The following is a 22,153-nucleotide window of genomic DNA, read 5'->3' on the forward strand; positions in this document are numbered from 1 at the left end:
CGGCGCGGCAATAAATCGCAATCGTCCGCGATTCGATTTCTGCGAACACGCGCTAGAAGAGCGCGGGAGATACGTCGAGGCGGCCTATTAATTAGCTCGTCTAATAAATCGCGGACCGGGGCCCCGAACAAGGGGGGCTCGCTGGTGCCCCCTCAATTTTTTTCGATCAGAAGGTATAAGAAGGAGAAGCGACGGAGGATATGGAGAACATAGACGGAACGGAGAAGAAAGAGAAGAAGAGAAGAGAGCAGAGGAAAAAGAAAGGGTGTTGCCCCCCTTTTAAGGGGGGCAGGAGAGTATGCCGATCGAGAGAAGAGGAAGATGGAGAAGAGAGGGTACGAGTTTCGTGGACCGGCGCGAGATGAGAATCACGCGTCTCTAGGCCCCCCCAAACCGAGTGAGAGAAGTTGGCCGCTTGCCCCCCTCTTGCCCCCCTCTCGCCCCCTCGTTTTCGTCTCTCACCCTCCTTCTTCTCTCCTTCTACTCTCCGTGGAGCGGCTACATCGCGTTTTTATTTTGTCTGTGCCGTGCCCCCCACGTGCCCCCCTGTGCCCCCTTTTTTCTCTCGCTCTTTCTCTGTCTTTCATAGGGCGAAAATGGTTCACGGCCGTTCCTCGAGCGCCGATTTCGCCGCGGATCCTGCGCGGAGGATCGACCTCTAAACTCCTTTATCCCTGAAGCGGCCTGTGTGCCCCGGTGTGTCTGGTCCCGCTGCCTTTATTCGCTCCGGAGAGAGAGAGAGAGAGAGAGACCGGAGCCTCGCAGTCGCGTCGCGGTTTTTCTCCGCGGTTTACCGGAGTCTCCTGAGCCCCCTTCTTTATGCACGCGATCGCATCGTTCGCCTTTTTAACGCGCCGTAATGGAATTTCTGTTTTCTGCCGGAGCTAGATTATACCAGTCGCGGATCTCTCTGACGTTCCTTTTTTCTCTCTGTCTTTCGCCCGCAGCCGCAGTTTTGTTACTTTATAATGGACGGTATTGTGTTCGGCGATATTGGGCGAACAATATGCGCGTTGGCTGCCGTTTGTCACGCGAAAAGTCGTAAATCAATTTTGCGAACATAATAAACAAGTAATGAGCGCGAATATATTCGTGCACGGTATATGTACAGGGTGATTCTAAATAAGTGCGATATTTTTATTATTTCTTGCTGAAAATTGTGATATAATACTTCTATATTTCTCTCTGAAGAATTACACTCTTTCAAAGGAGGATGTGAAAATTAAGTTTGTGATGTTTGTTCTATTTTTTTTTTATAATTTTATCTTGCTTGCTTTTTTATTCTAAAATTCAAATTCTCATAATTCCAAATCTATACCATCTTCTGTACGTGATAACATATTTTAATTTTTTCTTACAAACTACTGATTTTACGAAAAAGATAATAGGAAGTAAAAAAGTTTCTAAAGAAATCAAACTTTCTGTTGCATATTTTTAAATGACACATTCAGACCTGTTAAAAAGCTTTAATAAAAAATTTAATAGGGGCTGCTAGTTTCATCCCTATACAACGATATGGGAGGATTAAAAAATATTAATAAGCATTCTTTTATAAAAAAATGTCCAAATATCATTTTTTAACTTGTCCAAACTTTGAGAAAAAAAATAAAAACCTTATATTCATTTTTCTTTTGAATTTTGGACAAAGAATCAGCTCCTAAATTTTTTGCATTTACAATATTTAGAATCATCCTGTATATATATATGTACTCGTTCGAAACATAAGCATTTCTTTAAATGAACGGATTCGCATATAAATTATCAGTCAAGATCGATACGCGACTTAAAATAGTTTTAAAATTAATGACTTGTATAAATTATCAGCGAAGATCATTGTCTCTCGCAAAAAAGTTTCTCGCAACATCTATATGTAAATTACTCTGTCGAGTTATATATATATTTTTTTTTCGTTGCAACATGTATATTCTCCTTCGTGTAAGTCATATATCATCCTAATCTCCAGCAGCAAAATTATTTCTTGTCTCGATATTATTACTTGATATTCCTTCAGATTTAAATTTTATTATTTAGAGAGCTCCAAGATTAAAAAAATTAAAAAGAAAATACTTGCGGTATTATATTAATTCTAGGGAGAGTCTTTAAGGGAATGCTGCCGTAGTTCTGTTTTATCGACTTTAAGTTAGGTTAGGTTCACTTTTTATTGAATATACAGATTGAAAAATCCTTCACAATGAAAGTATTATTCTTCTGTATTAATCTTTCATGTCATCTCTATTGAGAGCGCCATATTTTGTGCACAAATAAACTGCAGAACTTTTATATTAAATAACTATTGTATTACACGTGCAGGCAAAGTGGCACTTTGTGTGCGTATTTTCTGTGCGGAAAGCAGCCGATTTCCCACGCCGCCATCTAGCGGCGACGCGGTGAGTAAATAAGCCGCGTTCAAAGCCATTGCCTACGACTAAGCCGCGTTCAAAGTCATTGCCCACGGCTTCAGCCGTGGACAATAACTTTGAACACGGCTATTCCCGCACCGTGTTGCCGCAAGATGGCGGCGTGCGATCGGCCACCTCGCGCACAAAGCCACTTTGCCTGCACTTGTAATACAAAATAGTATGTGTATCACGTGCGGATTGACAATTGTCAACTTTCCGCACTTGATACACAATATACTATTGTTATGAGCTGACGCAAGAAACTGATAAAAAACTAATTGTTTAATTTTTATTGCTTTTTTATACAAAATTACAGCGCTCTCCGTTTATTATTATCAGTACTTTAATTGTGAAGAAGGATTTTTCACTCTACATATATAGCCAATAAAAAGAAAAGTCCTTGAATTCAAAGTCGGTAAAACGGACATGGTCAGCATCCCTTTAAGAGTCCCTTCGTTTTTTCCTTTAAAATCACTTATCTCTTCCAGGCTTCTTAGAACGCATTTCCCGCGGTTATATCATACCTGACCCAAAGAAGAGCTCATTAACTCGGGCGATTATCGCCTAATTAAACTAAAGGGAGAGGAGGACGCGTCAGGACGCGTCAGGTCGATATATTTCTTCCGTAAATAACCATCCTTTGCGTTGTGTCACGTCACGTCAAGGGAGAGAGCCAAGAAAGGGACCCACCGTGAAACTACGCGAGAGAGCACGCGTAAGTTTCTAATCGCAAAGAGAAAAGTTTTTTTCCCTCGGATCAAATTACCATAAATAATGATCCCTTTGCAATATTTATAGAGACTGCGTACCCTACGAACCGGGCTTTATGACCGGCCACCCTCGGCTGGTCCGTACCCTCCCCCTCCCCTCCCCCTCGTCATTTCTTCGACTTTCTCTTCTCTCATTTTAACTTTTCACCCCCTACCCCTTTGTGTCCTGCTCCTTTCATCCTCCGAGAGACTTTCGCTCGATCGAGTCAAGTTTTCCGCCACCGCCTTTTTTTTCTTGCCTATTTCTCGCCCTCTCTCGGCCCCATCTTTTTCTCCCCCTATTCTCGGGCATCGATTGACGTGTTTAACCCCTTCCCCCACCCTCCGCCAGAGTCCGGTAGGGGGATGCAAAAACGCGCGAACAACCGCGATCGATGTTCGCGGAAGATCGCGGAATCGGAAAACAAAGGGGACTTTGTGCCCCGATGATGAGACTGAGACGTCTTCTCCCTCTCGTTCTCTTCCTTTGCCAAGTTTTTTTTCCTTTTTGTCGGATATAACGAGATGAGAGAAGTGGGAATTGGTATGTTGATTATGCGTGCTAGAGGGAGAAGACGTCTCAGTCTCATCATCGGGGCACAAAGTCCCCTTTGTTTTCCGATTCCGCGATCTTCCGCGAACATCGATCGCGGTTGTTCGCGCGTTTTTGCATCCCCCTACCGGACTCTGGCGGAGGGTGGGGGAAGGGGTTAAACACGTCAATCGATGCCCGAGAATAGGGGGAGAAAAAGATGGGGCCGAGAGAGGGCGAGAAATAGGCAAGAAAAAAAAGGCGGTGGCGGAATATATATATATATATATATATATCTCCAAAGAGCAATTTAATGTGCCATTTAGTGTTGAGTATTAATCGATTAAAATTTTAATTGGATAAAATAAATTATTACCAGGGTTGGATAATAACTAGTTAATTAGTTAAAAATTTTGAAAGAATTAACAAACAAAATTGTAATTTTATATAAATGTTTTTAAAAATTAACTTTGGTTAATTTAATCTTAACTTAACTTTAACTGAGTTAATTTTTTGTTTATGCAACTCATTTAATTTAACCAAATTAATTTTATAAGCAACTAACTTTAACTTAGTTTCAAAAAATTATTAACCTACGCAATCCTAATTATTACTCAATAAAATTAATTATTTAATCTATTAATTTAATCGATAAGCACGTAATTAAAATTGTACACAGACACGATTTGTTAAATCGTGATAAATGTATAATATGTCAATGAAATAATTTAACTCGTCAAATTATTTGATTAACTATTATTTAATTATTTGATTAAATAATTTGACTGATTAATTTCGATTATTGATTCATGGATTACTTTAGTCAACTAAAATTTTAATTGATTAATGTCAACACTGTCATTAAGTTATCGTAATTTCATAAGTAAGTATTAATTCTTTAAAGATTTCGTTGACGCCTCATCTTACAAGAATCTCTGGATTAAATCACGTATATTCGCTGTTAATAAATTTTGTTCGCGAGATGAAATTCAAAATTAAGATATCGGAGAGAAAGAGATTCTACGCCCTTAAATGGATTTCTCACTTGAGGATCCCGCCTAAGAATGAGGTCTCGTTTAGTTGGGTCGATTAATTCTGTCCATTCTTCGAAACGATTATTGTGTACTATGAACAAATCTTCAACTATGGTTCAGGGAATCTTTTGATTGGTCTATGTCGTGAAAACATAAATACGTGAAATCAAATTCTTTTAATATTAAATATAAACTTCTCAAATTATTTTGATCGAACCGTCTTTGAAATATTTTATACTTAAAATAACAACATGTTTATTATTATCATAATAATAAAATACACAAATTGAGGTGTGTTTTCCATAAAAATGCAGTCGTGACTAATTAATCGAAACAAAGAATCTGAAAAAAATCTAATAAATTTCTAAAACTGTTTTTAAATAAATCGCAACAGCAGAGTAAAAATTAATGAACTCCACAAAACAGTTATACTGTATAACTTCAGATAAATTAGGCGCGAATTTTGTTAACAGACGACACAAAGAAAGCAACGAAGAAAATGGCGATTCAAAATATTTATCGCACCGATAAATCTAGCAGACGAAGGAAAGAGGAGAGGAGAGGGAAGAAGAATTGAGAAGAGATAAAAGAAGTAGTGGATACATCCTTGATGAGCGATCGTTATCACGATGAAAATGCAGTCTGGAATCGATTCCTCGTGGCTCTTTTTATTAGACTGCCAATTTCGTGGCGTCTTCCACGGAATCTTCCTCTCTGTTTTTTTTTTAACCTCCCCGATACGAAATTCCGCTGACTCGAGAGAGAAAGAGAGAGAGAGAGAGAGAGAGAGAACGCGCCGACAAGAATTCCTTCTCTAATCTCGAAGTGACCTCGCGACGCTTATCTCGAAACGGCGTGACGTCACGCGCGGCGGCGCACATGTTTAACTCGTAAGAAGAATAATTCGATTATACTGTCGCCCGCCACGCTTCTTTCACAGTGGTCCCCTTGTTTTATTGGGATTTTTTTTCTCCCGCTCGCAGTTTTTTTCCGCTTTGTTTCCGGCGTCGACGCCTTTTTTTCTCGCCGACTCACGCTAATCGGCTCACGAAAAGTAATTATTCCCAATTAAATCTTACACGCTCTCTCTAGCAACGTTCGTTTTGTTTTTTAAGCTCCAAAACAGAATTTTCGGAAATTTATTTTATTTCATTTTTTTGTCAAATATTCAGAATAAGGCACTGAAAAAAAATTTAGTTGATTCTTCTAAGTATTTATTTCAATACTGCGCAATGAATCATTTATTTAAAACTAATAATATTTATTTGATGTAAGAAAATTCTTTTCAAAATAAATGATTCATTTGGCATTATTGAACTAAATATGTATTAATTTAATCATTTTTTTCAAGTGAGGATACTCCATTGATTTTGTTGAAATTGATATATGGAATAAAGAGTTAATTTCTGCGAACTACATATAATTATTAAATAAAAATTCACCCTTTATAACATATATTAATTTCAACAAAATTGTGTCTCTTTTTTTGAATATTTATTTTCTTTCTGCAAGGGACAATTTTTTCGAGAAAAATAATATTATTTAGAATTGTTAGCAATTGTGTGTAATCGAAACAAAGCAAAATCCTTGTCCCTCTACACTGTAAAATAATATGTAATATGTTACATACTACAATTTTATATATTGGTATATTACATACTACATGAATAATTAAATGTAATATTACACATTTTTATGTACTATTACATTTAATTGCTACATAAATAAATGTAATATTACATAAAAATATGTAATATTACATTTTATTATTTCTGTAATTTTACATATTTTTATACAGTGTCTCTTTGCGATCCAGTTAGGAATAAACGAGTGTTTTTCTCCTCCGGATTTTCGTTTCATTTATTTCAATCGATCTGCTCTCGGAAGCATTTCCACGATTCCGCATGGTATATATATATATATATATATATTCCTCAGAAAGAGAGGGAGAATTTCAATTTCCCCGTCACTAATCCCGCTTCCATCAATCTCCAGAAGCGCGTAAGCCGAGTGGAAAACGAACCCGATGACTTTCCGCCTACGAAGGTGAATTCGGCATTTTCGCCGAAACTTCAAAGGTCAGGGCTAGCTCGATACTTTCGGATCGCCGACGGACAGAAACCTCATCCATCCATCATACATCGAGCAAACAAATATTTATTCACGCGAATTTAATTCACTTCTCCCTTCAATTATTTTATCGACGGATCATTTGCCGAAATTATCCGCGAGATCTGCGAAATAATTACAGGGTGCGTCCAGCAGACTTTTAATGAAAAAAATTCCATGACTTCTTCAGATTTTCCAAGACCAGAAATTCATTTTTTCCCTGACTCTTTTTAGTATTATTTTTTTCTAAATATATAATTTGCATATATCTACATAATAAATCAATTAAATGTTAAATCATAAAATTCTTGAGATATTTTTGTCAACGATGAAAAGGTTCGGAAGTTAGAAAAACAAAAATTTTAATCAATTGTACAATCTGTATTATGCACGATAATCGAAACAAACATGTCACTATAAACTATTTAAATAATCACTTTTTTTATTAAAGCTTCTGACATGGACATCCGCAGATTAGTCAAGCATTTATTTTTCTCTTGAATAAACACTGGAATTTATTTATATATTTAATATAAAAAAATGAAAATAACAAAATAACAAAAAAATTAAGACAAAAATTTAATTGTCAAGAAAAAGTTAATATTTATATAAGAAAAAATTTCAAATTACTGAGACAAATGTAGAATAACGTAAAAAAAATTTAGATAAATAGCAAAATTTCTTGACTCTTTTTTTCCCTCACAATTTGAGTTATAAAATTCCCTGACAATGCTCGGTTTTCCAGATTTTCCTAATCGCTAGACACGATTTGATTCAACTCTTGGTAAATTTTACTGGACAAGTAGTATAACTTTGTCTCTTTTTTTTAGAACTTATCCGAAAAGAGACGAAAATATACTACGCTGTCAGGTAAAACTTATCGAAAAGTTGGAAAAATCGGCCCTGAGAGACAATATTCGACCATTAAGATCTACATAATACATGAATCGGATGAAGACGTCGATCATATACATCTCCCTGTATCTCGCCCGGAGCAATTTTCCTTCATCCCGATTTTTCTGCCTCTCAAGATAGAGAGCCGAGAGTTAATGAGAATATAATCTTAGTTGTGCGTGGTCCCACTCGTTCCCGCCATTTCGCGCGTTCTACACGTCTCCTTCATTTCTTCCCTCCTTCCTTCCGCGCCGTATCCGGTCCTTCCTTCCGGCAATTACTCTCGTCTCGACGTCGCACGAAATTATTATCTCGTCCGTAACCTATCGGATGAGAAGTCAGAGAAGAAAGGGAGAGAGAGAGAGAGAGAGAGAGAGAGAGATATTCTTCCCCGAGAATCTCCTACTCCCAATTTTATGAATGCCTCAATAAACAACATTAGTGCGCGTATCCTGTTAACGCGTGATTTACTCTGAATTCTAATAATTTCGCAGATTGCTCAATTAAGTTTGCATTGAAGCATATTAAAATATTTCTACCAATATTCAATTATTTCAAATTAATTAACTATAGCTTTATTATATTTTTAATTATTTTCTGGAGTAAAATATAAAAAGATACAAGAAAAAATATATTATTGTATAGATTATATTTTTTTCTTTCAACATTCAAATATATTTTGTATTACACGTGCAGACAAAGTGGCACTTTGTGTGCGTGTTTTCTGTGCGGAAAGCGGCCGATTTCCCACGCCGCCATCTAGCGGTGAGTGAATAAGCCGCATTCAAAGCCATTGCCTACGGCTGAGCCGCGTTCAAAATTATTGCCCACGGCTAAAGCCGTGGGCAATACATTGAACACATGCGATTGGCCACCTCGCGCACAGAAAACGTACACAAAGCCACTTTGCCTGCACTTGATACACAATATACTATTTTTTCAAGAGATAAATTTTATATAAAATAAATATCTTAAATATATATTTACAAGAAAACTCGTGTTTTTTAACCTAACTTAATTGCAAAATATTTATTCAACAATTGTGAAATTTCGTTTGAAATAGATTGAAAATACCGATTGTTCATGAAATTCGACATCAGTCAAATTTCAGCGTCCCCCCTTCAATTGGCATGCAATTCGAGAAAGACGATTATTAAATCGTACATCGTGGGTCGCACAATGGCCCGGCACCGACCGCACAGGAAGGCTTCTATCACCGCTGATTTAGGTTCATTAGGAATTTTATTATTAATTTCGCTAATTGCTGGGTTTGCTGAATTAATTGGGCGCGTCTGGCGAAACCGCACGCTTCTCGCGTCAATTATTGCGTCCTTAAGAACCGATGCATCGTAAAAATAAAAAAAAATGGAACTGCACAGAACATGCATACGCATCCGCAAGAAATTTAAATTTAAAAAGATGTAGTGAATAATGAATAATACATAAATAAAATACGCACGACAAATATAGAAAGTAATAGAACGTTAAAAAACAATATATTTCGTATGCATAAATATTGAGACGTGAGAAGTAATTATTAGAACAATTGTGTGGACACGATTAATTATTAATTGCAATTAATTTATATATATATATATATAAATAACATGATTATTAAAACAAAAAAATCTAAATAAATTATAAATAAATTAAATGTAAGACTTAAAAATAGGGATATAAATTGTTTTCATATTTCTTAATGTGTTTGCCTTTTTAAAATTAGTAAAAAAATTGAATGAATATTAAAATTAATATTAATATTAAATTAAAATTAATCGATGTAGGATCAACAATATCAGAAGTAATTTTAATTAAAGTTCAACAAATTCTGTTAAAAATTGATAATTATATAGAAAATTATACAGAATCTTCGAAAACAAAGACTCTTTATTCAAAATATGTAGATAATTATCCATCATTCTCCTGTCATCAAAAACAAGAGGACCGCTTACGAAATGACACTTACTTCTATAATGTTAAAGTTTGCGGTTAATGGTCGGAAGAAGCAACTTCTTAATTAACTCTGCGGAAGTGTTACCGGAAGAAGAAGTGTAATTCGATTTGCGAATTGTGCGAAACCGGCGCGTGGATATTCTCGATGAGTCCGACGCCTCAACAAGTTGTATACATATAATCTGACCCAGATCCCGGGGTCTAAGTGAGGTCTATAACACGAGGGAGAAAAAGGGGAACCAGAAGGAAGAGAAACACCGAGAGGGAAAGAAGAGGGAGGGTTCCTCAGGAACAGACAAACAAAATATAACAGCGCGAGTTACAAGGAAAGATCCCGAGATGAAGAGAGAGAGAGAGAGGGTCTTTTTCTCTCTCCACCTTTTCCGTCCTTCGCTTCTTCTTCTCTAGGAAGAGACGGAGAGAGAGAGAGGATGAACCCTCTTGAAGCATGAATGGATTACGAAGAGCCGTGTTCATTCATTCGCTCCTTGGCGGCCTAGAAACCCACAAAAAGTGTATCTCTCGGCCTCAGAATCATCGTCATATAGTCTATGGTCGCGGACTTTGGATCTATCTTTTTCTTCATCCGCGGATCATATTCGCTGAGCATCTCGGATTTACTTCCGCAGAACTGGTGGGAGAGAGAAATAAGGATTAATTCTTTCTTTTTGGCAGATGACAATATTTGTGATTCGTGTAACGAGATGTCAATTTAGGGCAAAAAGCTAAAGATCAGTATAATTGTACTCGACGATAAAATATAAATATAATTAAGAGAATGGAGCAAAATCAAGTCATATATTAAGGGGATTCTAAACGTCCTTGAAAAGTCTGTCGTTTTTTCCTGTTTTATCGACAAAATGTGAGGATAGATAAACTATAAATCAGAATTCATAATTCTATAATCAAGATATATTAGACTATACAGATCGATAAATCTTTTTCTTGTACAAACTAAAGTATTAATATTAACAAAAAGCGAAGCGCTCTAATTTCAGGTAAAAAACAATCCACATAGCCAATAAATAGATTCATAGTTTATCTAACCTCACATTTTGTCGATAAAACAGGAAAAAACAGTAGATTTCTCAAAGACGTTTAGGATTCCTTTAATATATTATATACAATATTATACAACAATTAATTTATATAATATAATTTAAAGATTGACAAAAAATAAAGAAATAAAAAATTTTAATTTAAATTTATTATAATTTATACAATTTATATGATTAAAATTTAAGAAATATTTGTCATCCGCGAAATCTCAACTCTTAGATTGAAGACAAAATTTCCTAATTCTCTGTGCAAAGAAAAATTCAAAAATTACATAAAAATAAATAAAAATCTATATATATAATTTATATACAATATTAATTTTTTGAGAAGACAAGAGACACATTTATAACATGAACAGGAGGGGGCAAAGTAACATCGTCAATGAGAAAGCGGAAGGATCAAGATCTCATCCGACCTTTCTCAAAGTTTCGGAGTTGTCGAATTAAGGAGAGAGAAAGACGAGGGACTACCTAATAGAGATGGAAAAAGAGGGAGACGTCAGATTCGCGGAGAATCGTCGCTTTTTGCTCGTCTGAGATGTCGCCGCCGAATGTGCGAAAGGAAGCTCCATCCCTGCTCTTCTATTCGCGCCTAATTGAAAGCGACAGTGACCCACTTATGTCACCTAGGCCGCAGATTTCTTTTTGCTTGCTATCAGCCAGAACGAGCCGACGCTTTTATTGAAATATATTTGCTGCGTGTAGCGATCAAATTTTCTAATTAAATTTTTTATGTTTTAAACCTACATGATAAATAAACTAAAAAATTTAAATTTAAATTTACTATAATTTATATAATTTGTATAATTAAAATTTAATTAACATTTATCATTCGTGAAATCTCACCTCTTAAGTTGAAGACAAAATATCCTAATCTTCTATGCAGAGAAAAATTTAAAACTTGACAAAAAAATTAATAAAAAATTTTAATTTATTTTTATTATATAATTTATATAATTGAAATTTAATTAATATTTATCATCCATGAAATCTCAACTCTTAAGTTGAAGACACAATTTCTTAATCTTCTATGCAAAGAAAAATTCGAAAATTACAAAAAAAATCTCTTGAGAAAAGTTGCAAAGTTAAAAATAGGCATTCGATAATAAATATATTTAAACCAATAATTCCCGGACTAAAGGGTTAAATACTGGATCGGTCGACCGATGGCGATTACGTTGACCCTGAAAATACCCGAAGAGAAGCGTAGTGGAAATACTTTTGCGAGCCATAGAGATCTCTCGTGATTTCTTTTCGCGGTGAAAACAATGTAGATATTTCTACGTACACATCCCGCGGGAGGTAATTACTATCGACTGAAGATGGAGAGAGAGAGAGGGACCCCACAACGCCCGGGATCTCTGCTGACTTATTATTTCTTAGTGATTTTCTGAATTGCACCGGGCACGAACGCGCGAGCCGATGTCTTCGTGACGTAAACGAGATAATAGGCCCCAACTCGCGTAGGTACTCACGATGTAGACATAATGACGACGGTCTTAGGATTATAGTTGGTCCAGTAACTCTCGCGCTTCCCTCTTCGTTCAACGATCCCACCCCGACGTCGGGTTAATTGACAATAATAAGAGACAAAACGGGAGTGGAAAAAGCTCGGGGATAATAACGGTGAAAATTCGTAGAGTAATATATAAACGTAAATCACGATGCGGAGATTATTTAGAGAGGAAATGTATAGCTGAGAAAGTTCGATTATTAACATTTTCAAACTTGTAGATATTTACTAGAGATTAAGATTTTTATTATATTAAATAATTATATTATGAATTGAATTATATTATAATTATTTATTTAAGATAATAATTTTGATAATATTTTAAATGGTGAATAATTTTTTGTTAATACACTGAATAAAATTAATTTAATAAATATTTAAATACTGCCTAATATATTATTTATTTGAAACAAATAAATATTTATCTGTTTTGAAGAGGATTTTCTTATATCAAATATTTTTCACATCAAATCATAATATAATTAGTTTTAAATGATTTATTAGGCAGTATTGAAATAAATATTTATTCAAATTTAATAATTTTTTTCAGCGTTAATTTTTTGATTTATTGAAAATACAATAATAAAAATGACTAAGGAAATAAAAGTGAAAATAGAAGAAATTTTAGAAAAATCCATATAAGATAGATATTATCAAGATAAAACGACGTATTATGAAACGATGTTTTATCTATAGTATCTTAGATAAAAAAGTATTATTTTTACTAAATTATTTAAACTAATTTTCAGATAATTTTTGCTTAGAATCATAACACATAAAAATACTTAAATAATAGAACTTAAGCAGTAAGCGATAAAAATTTATAAATAATTTCTTATATCTGTGTTTACATAAGCAGTTTTAAAAATTATCTAGATCATCTTATGAAAATCATTTTCATCTTATCTAATTGTAAGATACATATTTGTATCTCATCTTTATCTAGCTGATTTTAAAATCATCTCTTTTACAACTTACATAAGCAGTCTTAAAAAATATCTAGAAAATTATCTAGATAAATTGCTATGAAATTGTATCTTTTATCTAGATATATTTAAAACAAACTCATCTTCATCTTATCTAAGATGAATTTACATATTTTTATCTTATCTTTATCTAGCTGATTTTAAAATCATCTCTTTTACAACTTACATAAGAAGTCTTAAAAAATATCTAGAAAATGATCTAGATGAATCTTCATAAAATTTTATCTTTTATCTAGATATATTTAAAACAAACTCATCTTCATCTTTTTACAACTTACATAAGCAGTCTTAAAAAATATCTAGAAAATGATCAAGATAAATCGCCATAAAATTTCATCTTTTATCTAGATATATTTAAAACAAACTCATCTTCATCTTATCTAAGATGAATTTACATATTTTTATCTTATCTTTATCTAGCTGATTTTAAAATCATCTCTTTTACAACTTACATAAGCAGTCTTAAAAAATATCTAGAAAATGATCTAGATGAATCTTCATAAAATTTCATCTTTTATCTAGATATATTTAAAACAAACTCATCTTCATCTTATCTAAGATAAATTTACATATTTTTATCTCATCTTTATCTAGCTGATTTTAAAATAATCTGAGCACAACACTGCTTATTAAATAGTAATTTGTAAAAAAAAATGTCGAGAAAGAAGCTTTGAAACTTGGAAAATCCTGGATACAAGCTGAGTTAGCATAATAATAGCAATAGCGACATCGAATAAGCGTGCAGAATCCCCGGAGAAAAGCCCTCTTTCTCAGGGAATCGTAATGCGACGATATCGTTAACGCGGGTTAAGTCTCGGGCAGCAAACACGTCGGCGTCGCGTTTGTTGTCGACGAAGTTGGGAAAAAGATAAGTACCTGTCGGGAGCGGAGCAGAGAGGCTTTTCTCGTTGGTCCACCATTAGAGCAATTTTAACATCTTCTCCGTTTCGGGGCGGCAAAAAATGCCGGTGAGTCGTTGCGCTAGACTGAAGAATGATCGGAGAGGCGCCTGGCCGAACCTGGTTCGACTGCTCTTGAGCCATCTTTCTCTCTCTCTCTTTCTCTCTCTCTCTGTCTTTTCCTCTCCTTCTTGATTGTCGTTTCTTCCAGCTCCGACATTCGAAAATAGAAACCTATCCCCCTGTGTCCTCCTCTTCGTCGCTCCAATGTCTTCTCCACCTATGGAGAGCTTCTTCTTTTTTTTCTTACGGTTCCTTTTTTCTCTCGTTCAACTCGCTTCTCCAGGACTCGTTAGATTCACTCGGGGATTATGTTTCGTGCTATTATAGCTCTCGAGGAAAACACCCCCGTGTCCCACTCTCTCCTCGCTGTCCTACGCTTCTAGTGTTCCTTCTGCGCCGTCGAAGTTGCTCCTTTTCTTCGGCTATCGATTTATTGATCTTCCCTCTTCGTAGGATCTCTTCGGCGCGAGATAAAACATCTAGCGTGTCTCCGTGCGCTCTCACTTTTACGAAGACGAAATATCCTCGTAAAAGCGACGTATGAATATTTATTTAGTGCACCAATTAAATTTGTCTGAAGAAAATTAGAGGACGGACACAGTGTTGTGCTTAGATGATTTTAAAATTAGCTGGATAAAGATGAGATAAAAATATTTGTAAATTTATCTTGAGTAAGATGAAGATAATTTTGTTTTAAATATAGATATATTTAATTAATAAAAGATAAAATTATATGGCGACTTATCTAGATAATTTTCAGATAATATTGTTTTTGAGACCGCTTATGTAAACAATTTTTCAAAATTAAAAATATATTCATATTATTTTATTTATGTTTCAGTTTTTTATCACTTATTGTTTAAGTTCTATTACTAAAGTATTTTTGTGTGCTATATAACTCTAAATCAAATTATCTAGATAATTTAATAAAAATAATACTTTTTTTAATCTAAGATACGGATTTAAATAATATACATATTTTTATTATCTAGATATATAAAGATAAAATAATGCCAAAATTTAATCTAGATGATCATCTATACTATAATTTTATTTAGATAACAGCAAACATTGAAGATGGATATATTAAAAAAGAAAGATGCAAAGAAGATCTAAAAATAAATGTTTTTTACACATAAAAGCTAAAAATTAATACTACAAATGTCGCAATACTCAAATTACAAAATTAAAATTAAAAGTATTTTATTTATTTTTTTTTTTAATATATTTAAGAAAAATAATAAAATTTTTTTTTTAATTTAAAAAAAAAAATAATAGAAATTGGATTAGTGGTTTTTGACAGTAAAATACATAAAATAATTTTAATTGTTTTATAACACAATTCTTCGTTTAACATCTTTTCTAGACACTTATATGGATCTAAAAATTATTTTGTACAGTTCAAAAATGTTTAGGAAAATTTTCCTTTTTAAAAACAAAAATTAAAAAAATCACGTAATATTTTAAAAATAATTAGTGCGTTTTTAAAATCTTTTTTATTCACTGCAGAGGGTAAAATATTTTTATTCTTCGCTCATGACATCCTATCTGTGACATATATTTGTAGCTGTATCTTTCTCGAATATCTAAATAAATATCGAAATAAATGACGTTTGAGATCTACACGGAGATATAAAACGCGTCGTTCGCGCCGAAAGCGTTAAATATGGTATCAAAATCCGCATACCGCGAATAACTCCGGGGGGTGGAGGGTGGGAAAGAGAAGGGGGTACGAACGCATTAATTTCGGAGACGTGCAACGGCGCAAAAAGGAAATCGCGAGACGCGCCGCAGCGCGCTGGATCCTCTATACGTGGGATATCAGGTATATCCTTATAACACGGGAGCTATCCGTCTCGGTCTCTCCGCTGAATGTTAGAAGATATATTATGCTCTCTCTCCGAAGAGGGTGGTAACACTTGTTTGATTTAATTCCAGGAACACGCACGAAGCCCAGGCCGCTCAATTTTTCTTCCACCCAGAGAAGTTGCGATGCTAACACTTATCACGTGGTTCGTGAATATATATTGGATATATGTGTGCATTGCGTATATAGATGTATATGCAGTCGTCGGCGAATTCTTATACGAATCCGAAGTTGTTACTGAGGCTTGATGAGCCGCACACTTGAGAATTATTCGTGAGAATTCCCGCGATATAATGATCGCTTTACTCTTTCTCTCTCAAGAATATTCCAGGGTAAAAACTTAATCGCGTAAAGATATCGCGGAGGATTCGTTTTGCATTTCGTTCGCGAGCATGAATGCGATTATGAGAAACTGCGATGAGAGTTGAACCCACGTCTTCTAAATTCTCTTTGAGAAACAGTATTGCCTGGTTAAATTTTATTTCTCATTATAATTTGAAAAAATTGTTTTAGACCTCCGATAATTTCTTAGATGCTATTATTCATGAATTTCTTTCTTAATTAATTTTTTTAATAATTTAAAATTACCTTTATATTTTATTTTATACTTTATTCTATATATTTTATATTTTGCGCTATAATAAATATTAATCATAATTAATAAGTGATATAATAAATTTCTCTCCGTAGAATTATGTGAATCTTTTACGAATTTTTCCTTATATCGTATTCAGAAAAAGAGAGAAACAGTCTTGCCCGTTTAATTTTTATTTCTCATTATAATTTGAAAAAAATTGTTTTAGACCCCCGATAATTTTTTAGATGCTATTATTCATGAATTTCTTTCTTAATTAATTTTTTAAATAATTTAAAATTACCTTCATATTTTATTTTATACTTTATTCGATACATTTTCTATTTTGCACTATAATAAACATTAATTGTAATTAATAAATGATGTAATAAATTTCTCTTCGAAGAATTATGTAAATCTTTTACGAATGGTCCTTATATCGTATTCAGAAAAAGAGAGAAACAGTCTTGCCCGTTTAATTTTTATTTCTCATTACAATTTGAAAAAATTGTTTTAGACTCCCGATAATTTCTTAGATGCTATTATTCATGAATTTCTTTTTTAATTAATTTTTTTAATAATTTAAAATTACCTTCATATTTTATTTTATACTTTATTCGATACATTTTCTATTTTGCACTATAATAAACATTAATTATAATTAATAAATGATGTAATAAATTTCTCTTCGAAGAATTATGTAAATCTTTTACGAATGGTCCTTATACCGTATTCAGAAAAAAACAAGCGAAAAGTGCAGCTTGAAGTAAACAAGATGTTGAAGCTCCGATCGAAGAAGCCATCTATGTATACTACTCGGTTTTGACGCGACGCGCACAGGTGGATGCAATAGGCCATCGAACCAACGATGCAATCTGTTGCAATAAAATTCTGCGTCTACCTGCATGGTCGAGGGAGAGAAACGGGGTTAGATAAGGTAGGTGGCGGTCTCTCACTGGGGCGTTTGCTGTTGTTCATTTCATAATCAGGACGCTAGACGAGGACTACCTGCGGGATACAGTAGGCCAGAAGCCGATGGAATGCGGAAGGAATAGAAAATTGCACCTCGAATGTGGGAAGATACTCCTTATTAAATATACATTTTATTTGAAATATATGATTCTTGATATCGAGGCATTTTTTTTATTTTGATTAGATTTTTAGATTATACCATATATGTAGCAAATGATAAATTTTATTTGAATAATACAGTGGAAAATTATTTTTAATTTAGAATTAAATTAAACTTAATATTTAATTTAATGATATTCAAATTCTATATTATTCAAATAAAAATGATAATATTTTTAAATACAATTATAAGATAATAAAATTATTAAATTATTAAATTAATAAATATTAATAAATATTAATTTAATATAAAATTGGGAAGATACTCCTTATTGAATATGCATTTTATTTGAAATATATGGTTCTTGATATCGAGGCATTTTTTTATTTTGATTAGATTTTTAGATTATACCATATATGTAGCAAATGATAAATTTTATTTGAATAATACAGTGGAAAATTATTTTTAATTTAGAATTAAATTAAACTTAATATTTAATTTAATGATATTCAAATTCTATATTATTCAAATAAAAATGATAATATTTTTAAATACAATTATAAGATAATAAAATTATTAAATTATTAAATTAATAAATTAATAAATATCAATAAATATTAATTTAATATAAAATTGGGAAGATACTCCTTATTGAATATGCATTTTATTCGAAATATATGGTTCTTGATATCGAGGCATTTTTTTATTTTGATTAGATTTTTAGATTATACCATGTAGCAAATTATAATTTTTATTCGAATAATGCAGTGGAAAATTAATTATTTTTAATTTATTATCAAATTAAATATTAAATTTCCTATTTAATTTAATGATAAATTAAAAATAATTTTCCACTGCATTAGTCGAATAAAAATTATAATTTAATATTTTCTAAATACAATTATAAGATAACAAAATTATTAAATTATTATGTAATAATATTGCTGGTTCATTACTATATTTTGTAAAAATTAAAAAATCTTTATACCGATGTTTGACTAATTCTTGTAAAGAGGAAAAAGGGAAGATTGAGGGATGACAGAGGGAAGAACGTCCATAAGAAAGTGAGGCAAGAGTTGTCGCGGTTTGAGGGCCGCACGCACGTTAGTGCCCGATTATGTGTTCCGAAAAAAAGGACCTTTAGGAGAGAAGAACGAGATATAGGTAGACAGAGGGTGAGAGAGAGAGAGAGAGAGAGAGTGGAAGGACTCCGGAAAGGAAAGAAAGCGGAACGTGGCGGTCGAAGGAAGGAAGGAAGCCCCGGCTTTAATTCCTGCTATTATTGAAATACGCGACCGCCACGTGCCGAGGGACGACGGGGTTCTTCTTCCTCTGCCCCCGTTCGATAACCCTCCCCCTGCCCTACCTTAACCAAGCGGGACGCCCCTTTCGGCGCATCTCACGCGAAAAAATAAGATGCAGCCGACGGTGAGAGACCTGCCGGGAATTTCCGAGCAGATCTTACGTAAAGGAAAGCTCGAAGCTTGTGCATTATCGCAGAAGGGGATGAAAAGCAAAATCAAAATCAGCACGTATTAATGAGTGATTGATTAGAAATTATTTATTTATCACTCGAATCGTTTCTTCAGGAGAATTTCATTCCGTATTTTCTCTTCATTTTATATTATTTATTCAACTATTTAAAAAGTAGCTTAACAAAAAAGAAGATAATATTTTTTGAAAAAAATATATATACCTATTTAATATATTAAATATAATATACTTAATATATTAATATAATAAATAAATTAATATATTATTATATTTAATATATTTGATATATTAATATAATATACTTAAAATTAATTAATAAAAGGCTCGTATAAATTCAACAAAATTAAACAATCATATATAGTAGGCCAACTAAACGAGCAAATAAATAAGATGTAAAAATTTTTTTATTAATAGTTAAATCATTAAATTAACATTCCGTTACAGAATCGATATAAATTGTAAACGTTTCGACTGCACTACAGTCTTTATCAATACATAAAAATTAAATATTAAAATATAAAGTTAGATGTTAAAAATACAAAGTTAGTTAAATATTAAAATATAAAATTGAAACGATTCTTCGCTGTTGACCAATAGATATGCAAGGCGATTGGTCTGAGATGCCAAGTTATGCGACATTTGAGCATGCTACGGATATAATACGCGAATTAAATCAATGTCAGAAAATATTAAAAAATCTTTCAACTTACATTATCGTTTTAACAAGTCCTTTTCCCCGATATTTCAAGTGTGTGTTGCGAAGTCTGAATACCAAATGTCAAAATAAAGAGCGTGATGTATTTATTTATTACCAATGTTTTTTCTAAATTATGATTCAGCAAAATTTTTTAAGTATGTCAAAATAACTACTGTCTAACAATTCGGTGTCTGTATTTAAATTAATTCCATTTTTCTGTTCTTTAATGTGGATCATTTCAGATATTAGTCTTTTTTGGTAATTCTTTTCATGATCCATAATTTTAATATTGTCCCAGTCAAATGTATGTTGTTCGTTTAGAATGTGTTCCGTGATAACCAAATGTCTAGCAGAGTCTAATTTAATATTATTTTTATGTTCTTTAAGTCTCGTTCCTAGCTGTCTTTTTGTCTGTCCGACATATGTGGCGTCACAATCGTTGCAATTCAATTTGTAAATAACGTTAGAATTCGTGGGGCAATTATTTTTGTCCTTTTGAACTCTTATGAAGTCATTTAATTTTTTAATGCAACGATATCCTACCACTACGTCAGGTCTTCTTATTGCTGAAGCAACTTTCTCAGATATTGATTCTATATATGGTATGACAAAATATTTAATGTTAGTATTAGTATTATTAGTATCTGTTATATTGTTATTATTAGGCTTGTTAAATTTCTTAGTTGAGAAATTTTTTAATCTGCGTTTTATTTCTGTGAAAATTAGATCAAGAGGATAACCGTTGGATAGCAAAATGTTAATAGCTTTCTCTATATTTTTTTTGTGAAATTGCGGATGTGATAGTAATAAAGCTCTATCTACCAAGTTATAAATTGTTCCTATTTTATGACAAGTCGGATGATTTGAAAAAAATGAAAGTAATCTACCTGAGAATGTCTTTTTGTGATACCAATCTAAATAAATTTTGTTATCTATTACTTTGATCATTATGTCTAAAAAGCTTATACAACGATTATCCTCCTTTTCCAATGTAAATTGTAGTCTATCGTTATAATTGTTGAATTCGTTCAAAACATATGTAATATTGTCAGCGGAAGTGCATAAAATAATGTCGTCTACATAACGGAAATAGAAAGTCATTTCGCAATTTAAATTACTAATTACTAATGTTTCCAAGTCCTGCATGACTATATCGGCAATGATCGGAGAAAGTGGGGAACCCATAGGAGTCCCATAAATTTGTTTGTAAGTTATGTTATTAAAAGTGAAAAATGTAGAAGTTAATATAAATTTTATCATACCTATGAATTCATTTTTGGGAATCTTTGTGTGTGACTCTATAAAATGCCATCTATTGTTGATGCCGTTTAATGCAAGATCTACGGAAACATTAGTAAATAATGAAACAACGTCCAATGAAGCTATTATGTCGGTATCTTGTATTGTTTTCCCTGATAGAATGTTGCATATATCAAAACTGTTATTTACAAAACTGTCCGCTCTAGGAAGGCTATCTTTTAAAATTTTATGAAAGAAAGAAGCAATATTATATAGAGAAGTATTTATTGAGGAAACTATTAATCTAAAAGGAATATTTTCCTTGTGGATCTTGGGGAGCCCATAAGCTTTAGGAAGAAGAGAGTCGCTTGAAAATAAATAATAATATTCTTTTTTGTTGATGAAGTCTTTTTTCAACCATTTTTTTAAACAAATATTGAGGTCTTTTTCTATTTTTGTTGTTGGATTGTTTTTAACTATGGTATACGTAGAATCGTCTTCTAGGAGACTCTCAACTTTTTTTATATAAAATTCTTTTTCTTTCATTTTTTTCAAATCATCCGACTTGTCATAAAATAGGAACAATTTATAACTTGGTAGATAGAGCTTTATTACTATCACATCCGCAATTTCACAAAAAAAATATAGAGAAAGCTATTAACATTTTGCTATCCAACGGTTATCCTCTTGATCTAATTTTCACAGAAATAAAACGCAGATTAAAAAATCTCTCAACTAAGAAATTTAACAAGCCTAATAATAACAATATAACAGATACTAATAATACTAATACTAACATTAAATATTTTGTCATACCATATATAGAATCAATATCTGAGAAAGTTGCTTCAGCAATAAGAAGACCTGACGTAGTGGTAGGATATCGTTGCATTAAAAAATTAAATGACTTCATAAGAGTTCAAAAGGACAAAAATAATTGCCCCACGAATTCTAACGTTATTTACAAATTGAATTGCAACGATTGTGACGCCACATATGTCGGACAGACAAAAAGACAGCT

The sequence above is a fragment of the Nylanderia fulva genome, unplaced genomic scaffold (assembly GCF_048542155.1).
Source record: "Nylanderia fulva isolate GAGA-0341 unplaced genomic scaffold, ASM4854215v1 Scaffold31, whole genome shotgun sequence".
NCBI classification, from domain to species: domain Eukaryota; kingdom Metazoa; phylum Arthropoda; class Insecta; order Hymenoptera; family Formicidae; genus Nylanderia; species Nylanderia fulva.